Source organism: Hydra vulgaris, chromosome 03, assembly GCF_038396675.1.
Source record: "Hydra vulgaris chromosome 03, alternate assembly HydraT2T_AEP".
NCBI lineage: Eukaryota > Metazoa > Cnidaria > Hydrozoa > Anthoathecata > Hydridae > Hydra > Hydra vulgaris.
In genome coordinates, this window is record NC_088922.1 from 54594696 (window position 1) to 54604694 (window position 9999).

General features: G+C 28.5%; 1 protein-coding gene across 3 annotated transcripts in view; it reads right to left on the minus strand.

Moving 5' to 3' along the window:
- LOC100205457 (uncharacterized) overlaps positions 1-9766 on the minus strand; it is a 36369-nt gene extending 26603 nt beyond the window's left edge. The window contains exon 1 of one of the 3 annotated variants that reach the window (XM_065793708.1): positions 9614-9766. The gene's annotated coding sequence lies outside the window, so the exon portion shown is untranslated. Of the gene's footprint in view, positions 1-9489; positions 9589-9613 lie in introns of those variants that run through there. The other 2 variants (XM_065793709.1, XM_065793710.1) reach the window with 2 other exon arrangements.
- Positions 9767-9999: the final 233 nt, after the last annotated feature.

The window sequence follows — 9999 nt, forward strand, 5'->3', positions numbered from 1 at the left end:
TTACCGACATCCAAGGGAGAAAAAGCAATTTGAAGTTTTTAGTAAAAATATCCAAAAAAGAACCAAAAATTGTCAAAAATAATTTTTGTTTATTGGAATTGATTTTCTTCAAAAGTGAAATGTTCTTGTACAATGATACCAAAATATAACAAAACATAATTAATTAGAATAGTTTTACTTTTATCTCACAGTAATTTCATCGAAATATTTTTTTACCCATATTATTATGAATAAAATGACTAGCACAAATAATGTGATATATTTTTAATTCCTGCTTTGTAAAAGTTTAGTTTAAAATATTTTGAAATTTCCTAAAATGGGGATAACATCACATTTAAAAATAATCCCCTCTACCACCCTTACACAAAAAAACAATACCTGAAAATTAGGGTTGGTAACTTATTTATGGTGGAACTAAATTTAGTTACTACTAATTTTTTTGTACTTTGCATAGTGTCTGGAAAAATTTAGTTTCTGTTTAGTTTCTTTTTGTAATTATGTTATTTTAATTGCTCTTAATCAGTATTTGAGTGTAAAAGCAAAGAATTCAACCTCTTAAATTAAATTTCACCATTTTCTATAAAATATATTTTAATGTGGAAATTATTGGCTAAAAGTGCTAAAAGTAAATGTATTTGTCAATTGAATAAAATTATAAGAAATGTCTAGCTGAACTTTAAAAAATGTTTAGTAATTTAGTTCCCAAAAAATTCTTTTTAGGTTCCAAAGAATATAAAAAGTAGAAAGTAAACAACTCTGAGGAAAATATAAATATCAAGTTTTTTGATTACAGTGGTGGAAAACGTTTTTGTCACAAATCAAAATGCCAAACAAAACCAGAATTCATGAAGATTGCAGAAAAACTTTTTGCTTTTTGTGTATGAGAAAATGTGACAGAAAATTAACTAACTTTATGACTGCACGAGTGCTGAAACTTGTAAAAAGTGATTTGAAATTTGAGGATGAAAGAGTTCCAAGAGGAATTTGCAACACTTGCCGTATTCTTCTGCAAAAAAGAGACAATGGCGATTTAAACAGTCCACTACCACCACTTAACAATTTTGACTCCATTGTTATAAAGTCTCTTACAAGAATAGAAAATAGGTGTGAATGCCTCATTTTTCCAATCTGTAGGCTCAATTTAAATCACCAGCACCCAATCTTCGTTAAATCCTCATTTAAGCAACAAACTAAGGAACAAACTATTGCAACACCAGGGACATCAAGTGCAAATCAACAACCTCTATCTGCAGAAAAAAGGTGCACACAATGTTTGTCAGTCATAGCTCGAGGTCACAGACATTTTCGCACACCTGGAACAAGACACAGAAATTTACAGTCATTGGTGCAAGATGACATTAAAGGGGCAGAGCAAATTGCAGTATCTGTCATTGCCAACAAAGAAGCTTCTCCTCATGGAACAGTTAGACTGAGTCAAGAAACTGGTGGAAAATTGTTTCCAGTTACACCAGGTAACATTTGAATAAAGAAGTTCATCTCTTAGACACATCATTTTGACCCCTTGCATACTAAGTTTGCTGCTGTATACTATAATATATTATACATATGCACTAAAACTTCTTGAAATGACAATATGCAAAATGGCAATGTTAATAGCATGCATTTCAAATTGGTTTACTGGAAACTGTCATGTACACATTTAGATTTAAGGCATTTTTTTCTTTACATATCAAAAATATGCAGTGATTTGTATTATATGTTTCCTCTGGTTTTTAGTATTTTTTGTCCGCTATGCAAGATTAAAAAATAATACCGTTCAAATTAATTTTGCATTGCTGTTTTTTATTTATACCACATTACTTGTTACAATACAATGAAATACTATAAAATAACATAGTTTTGATTTAGAGCAATAAAAATTGTGGCCAAAATAGGTGTATAATAGTTCTATTATTGTAACTTCTTTGAATTTTGTTTAACCAATAGAGAACCATCCTATCCAATGGTCTGAATTTTATATCAATAAGCTAGAAAAAATAAGTTTTGTTGTGAAATTATTTTGAAAGAGATGAACTTGTTTGTTCTTTTTTTATTCAGGCCCTTCCATTGCTCACAAAGTAAACAGCACACCTTTTACAACACAAAGTTTATTGAATGTTCAACTAAAGACTGGACTTTCCAATACAGGAATGAGACTTCTAGCATCAACGCTAAACAAATCCACTGGGATTCGACTAGTTGAGCCATATTTTGAGCAAAAATTTGCTGCTGCTGGACAATCTCTTGCAGATTTCTTCACCTTGTCAGAGTCAAATGTTACCATGGAAAAGGGAAAAAAAGAAAAACAGTCAATGGTTCACTGCAAGACCTAACAAATCATGTTTTGCATTCAAGAGATTACTCCCCTCAGCATTTAGTCAAGCTGGGAATAGATGCAGGTGGTTCATTTCTGAAAATTGGTCTTGACATTATAAGCACAGAAGAAGTTGATGAGCCAAAATGTCCTCAACAAAAAAGTTCACGCCTACTCACAAACTCAATTGCTCGTGATACAGGTGTGAATCGTCAACTCATTGTTGCAATGGAAGATGTGCTTGAAACATATACTACTGTCATGGTGATAATGGACCAAATCCATGTTGAAGACATCTCTTTTGTCATCTCTTGTGATCTCAAAATTGCTAACATCTTATGTGGAATTCAGTCTCATTCAAGTAAACACCCATGCTGTTGGTGAAACATCAAATCAGACAACCTCTCAGAATGTGGAGTTTCCAGAAGTTTTGGTTCAATACAAAAAAACTACTGAGCAGTTGTGTCTGTTGGCTCCACATTCAAAGTGCCTAAAGATTTTGACAACACAATTTATCCTCCTTTGATCAACATGGAGGACTCGAGACTTACTTTAGACATCATTCCACCAATGGAAATACATTTGCTACTAGGAATTGTCAATCATCTTTTCAAAAAATTTTCAGAACTTTGGCCAGGAGCGAAATAATTGCCTGCTCTGTTGCACATTCAACTTCAGCCATACCACGGGGGACAATTTACTGGAAATGAATGTCACAAACTTTTGCAAAATGTTGACATTCTTCAAAGACTAGCTGAAAAGGCTTGTGCTTATGAAGCTCAGGGTTTCATTAAAACATTTCGCAATTTTAGTGATGTTGTTTCTTTCTGCTTTGGAAAGTCACTTGAGGTTGACTTCAAAGAAAAAGTTGAAAAGTTCAAAGATTCTTTTCTTTCTCTGCCAGTTACAGTGACTCCAAAGGTACATGCAGTTTTTTATCACATCCGAGTTCATTGATCGACATGGGTCTGCACTTGGATTGTTCAGAGAACAAGCAACTGAAGCAATGCATTCAAAGTTTAAAACTCACTGGCAAAGATTCAAGCGAAGCCCTTCACATCCTGAGTATGAAACCCAGCTTCTACACTGTGTTGTGGTATTGAACAGCAAACATGCTTAAAAGTTAGAAGAATTATTTTCAGAAAAATGTTAAAAAGAATTTTCAGAGAATTTTGTTTCCAAGTGTTAAAAAAATTGATTTCTTAACTCTGATAAAAGCAATATTTGAAACTATTGGCAAAAAATTGTAAAACTATTTTAATTAATTGTGTTTGTAATACTTTGGTATCATTGTACAAGAACATTTCACTTTTGAAGAAAATTAATGCCAATAAACAAAAATAATTTTTGACAATTTTTGGTTCATTTTTGGATATTTTTACTAAAAACTTCAAATTGCTTTTTCTCCCTTAGACATCGGTAAAAGATTTTGAAAATTTGCCAGGTAAGTCACCTATGTGTATATAACAAGACCCCATAAGGGTTTTTTTGGTGCTCTCCAAAAGTATTAGCGTCAAATATTTTCAGGGTGTGTTCTATTTTAAATATTTAAGATATATTTATCAATGTAAGAGATAATTAATGTAATAAAAAAAAAATGATAATGAAAAAGAAAGATTATTAATCTTAAAAGATAATAATCATAAAACTCTTGAAAAAACTAAGAAAATATGTTACTTAAAAAAAAAAATAATAATAATGCAGCGAGAAAAGTTATATAAATAAAAACTAAATTAATTTCGTATTTGACACAGGATTGCTGTTTGCTGAAGAACTTTATTCACAATTTTAATCTAAAAAACATATGTTTTGCTGACCTAAACTAAACATAAATTTGCAGTAAAATATGCAAAACATGGTGTCAAAAAGAAAAAAACTTATATGTGAACTAAGTGTATACTCAATGCAACTAAGGCATGGAACGCGTTTTTCCGAACAAAAATATAAGTGTTTTCAATTGCATTATATGTAAGCTTTTTTATCAAAAAGTATGAGATATTTTGTATGTATGGAAAGATTAGTTTAACCACTACTATAATCTGGTAAAAGTTATGCAACTATATCAAAGCGTCAAGCGTAGTTTTATTTAGAAAAGATGTAGTTTTCAACATAAAGTACCTTGGGGCTTGGCTATAGATAAGTCTATGGATTTGATTTTTTCATAAAAGCACGTATTCGTGTTTGTTTTCAATGAACGTAAATTGACATTTTTAATCAGACATTATTTGGGAAAATTATCCATGAAAAACTATTTGTTTATGAAAATTGAAGTTATTATTTTCAATACCACACCTAAATGAGTATGTTTAACAATAATGTCACGTTAGATTCACATAAACTGTAGTATTGTTGATTTTTCTACAAACGTTGTTTTTGCATAAATAATCATAACTTTTAGCCCCATTCAAAAAACTGTTTTCGGTATTTAGTACCATTTTTTGAAATACTCGGGACTTATTCAACCATCTTGAAAAAATAATTTATTCCATTCAGAATGCGTAAACAATTAAAAAACAGAGGCAGTAAACTTTATAAACAAATTACTTTCATTTTCAAACTCGTTTCGTTATTATATCAGTAGTAAACTTTATTTGAGATTAGGTTTCTTTTATTTTAATAACAATAATTTAAAAGTAACATAAGTTACTTTTAACTTATTGTTATAAAAACAACTACATCTTTGAACACTAAGTCGATATACATAGCTATTATGGCTTCAATAATGTATAATAAATACTTTTTGTTGTTAGCACAGCGCAAAATGAAATATATATTGCATAATTCATTCCAACTGCTTTTAAAAGTAGCATTTTTTTTTTAAATATGCCAACACAAATGTATTAATTTGTAATCAGGTTCATAAATTATGTCAAAAAAACATTTCAAGGTATCTTTATTACTATATGGATATATCTCCTGCAAAACCAGCAGACGCTTCATATTTTGCCATTATATCTGAATTCTTTGTTTGCATAAATTAAATACCAATAAATAAAAAGTTGTTCGGTTTGCCACTAACAACCAATCGGATTTGTTTAAAATTATCGGCTTTTTTTTTTTACGAGTTTGTTTGTTCTATGCCGAGTAATTCCACCCCAGCGGGCACACGACGTTGGAATAACGTTGATTGACGTTGATCGACGTTGATCAACATTATTCAACGTTATTCTAACGTCGTGTGCCCGCTGGGACGTCAAAACAACCATTTTATTTTTTTAAATGCAACCTTATATCCTTGGATTCTCTTTATATTTTTACCATAGGTAGTAAATTATAAAGTAAGGTAAATCCCAAAATTTCAAGGTCTAACTCCCAACGGTTCGTGAGTAATGGTTGTTTTAATTTTGGCTACTATTATTGTTTTGATCATTTTCCGCCATTTTAGTGTCTATAAACATATGAGTTCTAAAAATAAGTGACTTAGTTAGTTTCTAGGTGAGGAATTTGAATATATAAATAAAAAACTCATTTTATAATTAAAAAGTACCTAAATATCAATTATAAATGTTAAAATAATCGACACCTGTCCCAGTAAAATTTTTAGGTGTGCAGTAAATTTTTTAAGCTTAAAATTTCAAATTAGATCATAGTATGTTTGAACAACATTGTGTGAAAAAATCATTTCTGCCAAATACATAGTTTAAAAATTAAATGAAAAATATTACAAAAAAACCAAATATAGCACATTTCGCTTATCGTAGTATTCAAAATAAATAAAAATGATGCATACTTGAATTGATATACAATTTTTTATAATATATCCATCAAAAATTATTGATTTACAAATATATACTTATTAATTTTGTTAAAATCTTTTTTTGAAAGTTTATATTTGTCTGATATTATTTTTAGTGCATTTATTGATGTTGTTACATTGGTGATTGGTATCCAACAATGATCATCCCTTTTCGGCCAGAAAAATTGTTCAGATGGACCGTGTGGATGCATAAACTTCATTTTTATACCACTATACTCTTCATCTTTTTCTGCAACTACTGCAATTCACCAAAACGAGTCATATGTACATGCGTAATGTTTGTATTTCTGCATTAGCTCGAAATTTATTAAACTTAAATTTTTAGTAACTTGATTTTTTAGTAATACTAATAGATTTTGGATTTACATCGTTACTAGGTATTTTAAAAAACATTTTCGAGACAATGAGTATCGAAAATGTTTCGAGAGTATGAAACTGGTATGAAATGGTCAAATCCTCAACTTCCTGGTATTGTTTTTCCCTTCTGAAATCGTTTATTTTATGTAGCTCTAACATTAACCATAGTTCCTTTGTCAATTTTAAAGAACTTTATTGTGAGCATTTTGTGAGTGCAAAATTCAAATATTGCATTCATTGTTAGTACTTGATTTTTCTTTGGACGTTCTCTTGCTGTTGTTCGTTTTACTGTACCACCTATGGCATCACAAGAAGATTTGCCATGACTGGTTGCAAAAAATGTCCATTCAGCTTCCAATAAAATGTCTCCTGAGTGATGGCATAGATTTAGAAAATTTTTATAATTTTTATATTGTCATCCACATCCATCAGAAAAGTAATACAATTTGAAAATTAAAGAAGGGTTTCTTTGATATAATTACATAAAATATATTTGAAATCAAATTAACTTTTTTTTTTTTTATGCACTTTATAAACATTACAACAATAACCATTTTTCTTTTCAAATCTTTTTCCAAAGTAGTGAAAATGGTGATTACAAATGCTGAATAGTTCTTCACAAGCACGCAACTCAGATCTCCATAAAATGTTTTGACGAGTATCAGTGTCTAGGTCATGTTGTAAAAAAATCTCTTTATTTCTAGAATATGAGGTTTTATGGCATTCTGACTTCAAAACTTTACCAATATCACATGAAAAGATTTTGATAATGAATTAAAAAATGTTGTACTTGCAAATTTAAAAATGCACAAGTATTAAATACGCTATTTATGTAGAATTAATTGCAACATTTAAATTAGATGAATATGTCTGAATTCAGCAATTAAAATTGGAAAAGACAAGGAAACAAGAAAACAAAAAGGAAATAAAAAAATACATTAAAAAACTTTCATAACTTAAGAACCACTTCGATTTAGATAGAAGTTATCATTTTTTCCTGAAATACTTTGGCGAAAATTGAAAAAAAATCAGAGAATTTAGTGTTGTGTGGCCTGGTTGTTTTGACATGGAATTACTCTTAGGAAAAGAAATAAAAACTACACGTTTAATTCAGGAGCGGATTCACAATTTTTCGGTGTTTGAGTTAAATAACTTCCAGGTGAGTTCTATACTCCAAACCTTTGAATGTTCATACTTATGTCATTTAAAGACGTTTTGCAAAAATTTGCGCTGCAAAGAACCTGGGAACAAAAATACCCTAAAAATTAGAAATCTAAAACGTGGGGGAAATTAATTATTTGAAATATGAATTCGAATATAACTAGATAGAAATTTCTTTAAGGTAATAAAATTTCATTGAAAAATAATGATTTGTTTAGAAATCATGCCTAATTGAACAACCGCCTCGTTTTGAGGGGGTTGTAAACTTTACATGGTTATACCTTTTGAATGCCAAATGATTTTTTGACAAAATTTTAAAAATAAATACAATTTTTAGTCTTATAAAGCACATAATTTTTCTGTTTGGAAAAATCAATTCTCCTCACGTTTGGGCGGATGATTTCTACTTTTTAGGGTATTTTTGTTCCCAGGATCTTTGCAGCGCAATTTTTCGCAAAATGTCTTTAAATGACATAAGTATGAACATTCAAAGGTTTGGAGTATAGAACTCACCTGGAAGTTATTTAAAACTTATATTTACCGCACAACTAAAAACTTTACAGTGGCAGGTGTCTATTATTTTAATATTTATAATTGATATTTAGATACTTTTAATTATAAAATGAGTTTTTTATTTATATATTTAAATTCCTCACCTAGAGATTAACTAAGACACATATTCTTAGAATTCACACGTTTAAAGACTTGGTTTTATAAGGAGAAATGTAAATTTAAAAATGGCGGAAAATGACCAAAACAATAATAGTAGCCAAAATTAAAACAACCATTACTCACGAACAGTTGGGAGTTAGACCTTGAAATTTTGGGATTTATCTTATTTTATAATTTACTAACTATGGTAAAAGTATAAAGAAAATCCAAGGACATAGGGTTGCATGGCCTTGTTGTTTTGACATGGAATTACTCTGCTTTAGTTGCATTGAGTAGATGTTTTATTAATATGCTGTGTCATTATTGATAACAAAAAAAGAAACAAAAAAATTTTCCCAAATTATATATAGTTTGCAATCATAGAGAAAGTTAGCCTATGATGGCATTCTAGTACCATGTTTTTACTGGAATAAACTTATACAAAAGATAAACGATTAATTTTAATGGATTTTTTTAATATATTTATTATTATTTGCCATAATTCATTTATTACTTTATTATTAATTACTATTGCACATGTTACAAAGAGTGCGCCTGTGTAACAACGTTTTTTTAGTCTTCAATACATTAATTTGAAGCAATAATATTTGAAAAATAGGCATCTTTTCGCTTAATTTAAAAACACATTGTTTTATTCAAGTATATAAGCCTTAAATCAAAAGCTTACAATAAAGCGTATATAAATTTATAAATAAAGCAGATATAATTTTTTTTTATAAAACCGCTTAAAAGGTAAGTAATATAAAAAATATTTAAAAAATTATTTTATGTTTAAAGAACCAAGATTACTTAACAATGTTTTTTAATTTATTAGTTAATGCTTTAAATATATTCACATAAACGAATATCTTCAAACTACAACTTGATGTTTTTCTTTTTTTTTCTTTAAGTACTTGTTTTAAGTAATTTCCACATAAGTCCACATAAATTTATTATAAAGTTTTTTTTTTTCAAATAATCACCAAAAAATGTGATAGTTGCAGCTAACATTGGTCTTACTGGTTTTATATGTAAATAAATTCAAAACTTTATTAAAAAATCGTGGGGCGTTCAAAAGTTATAAACTTTAAAAGTTATATTTAAAAAAAAATGTTTACAACCATACAAATGCGTAAGTTGTACATAATTATAAACTCAATAATAATTTTGGATGAAAGTTTAAACATCTAATAATTTTTCATATTGTCTAAGATATTAAAGTTTAATTTATAAAAATCAACATTCTTACATTGTAAAGAGTGTTCTTTAAGATCTTAAGAACGAGGTATTTTTGTTCTTAGGCTCAACTTTTGACAAAGCATCCTTATCAGACATATTTATAAACGCACAAAACTATAAAAACTAAAACTTACCTCAATGTTCCTCAAATACCAAAATAACTTCAAATCCTGCAACAATTTATTTTCAACATAATTTACTTTTTACGTACATTAAATTGAATAACTTATGACATTTTACTTTGACACAGATTTTAAAGGATAATAACTAAACAATAGTATTAATAAAAAATTATCGAAACTGAAACCTCTTAAGTATTAAATAGCTATCATCGTCTGAAACAAAATTATTAAAATAAGTTGTCAATTCATATAGATTAAACTTATTTAACAAAAAGTTTCGGTTATCCAAAATATTTTACGTATTTTTAATTCATAAAATTCCTTTTTCTCTATTAATGCATAACTAAACTCAAATATATTTTATATTATATTGTATTATATTATATTATATTATATTA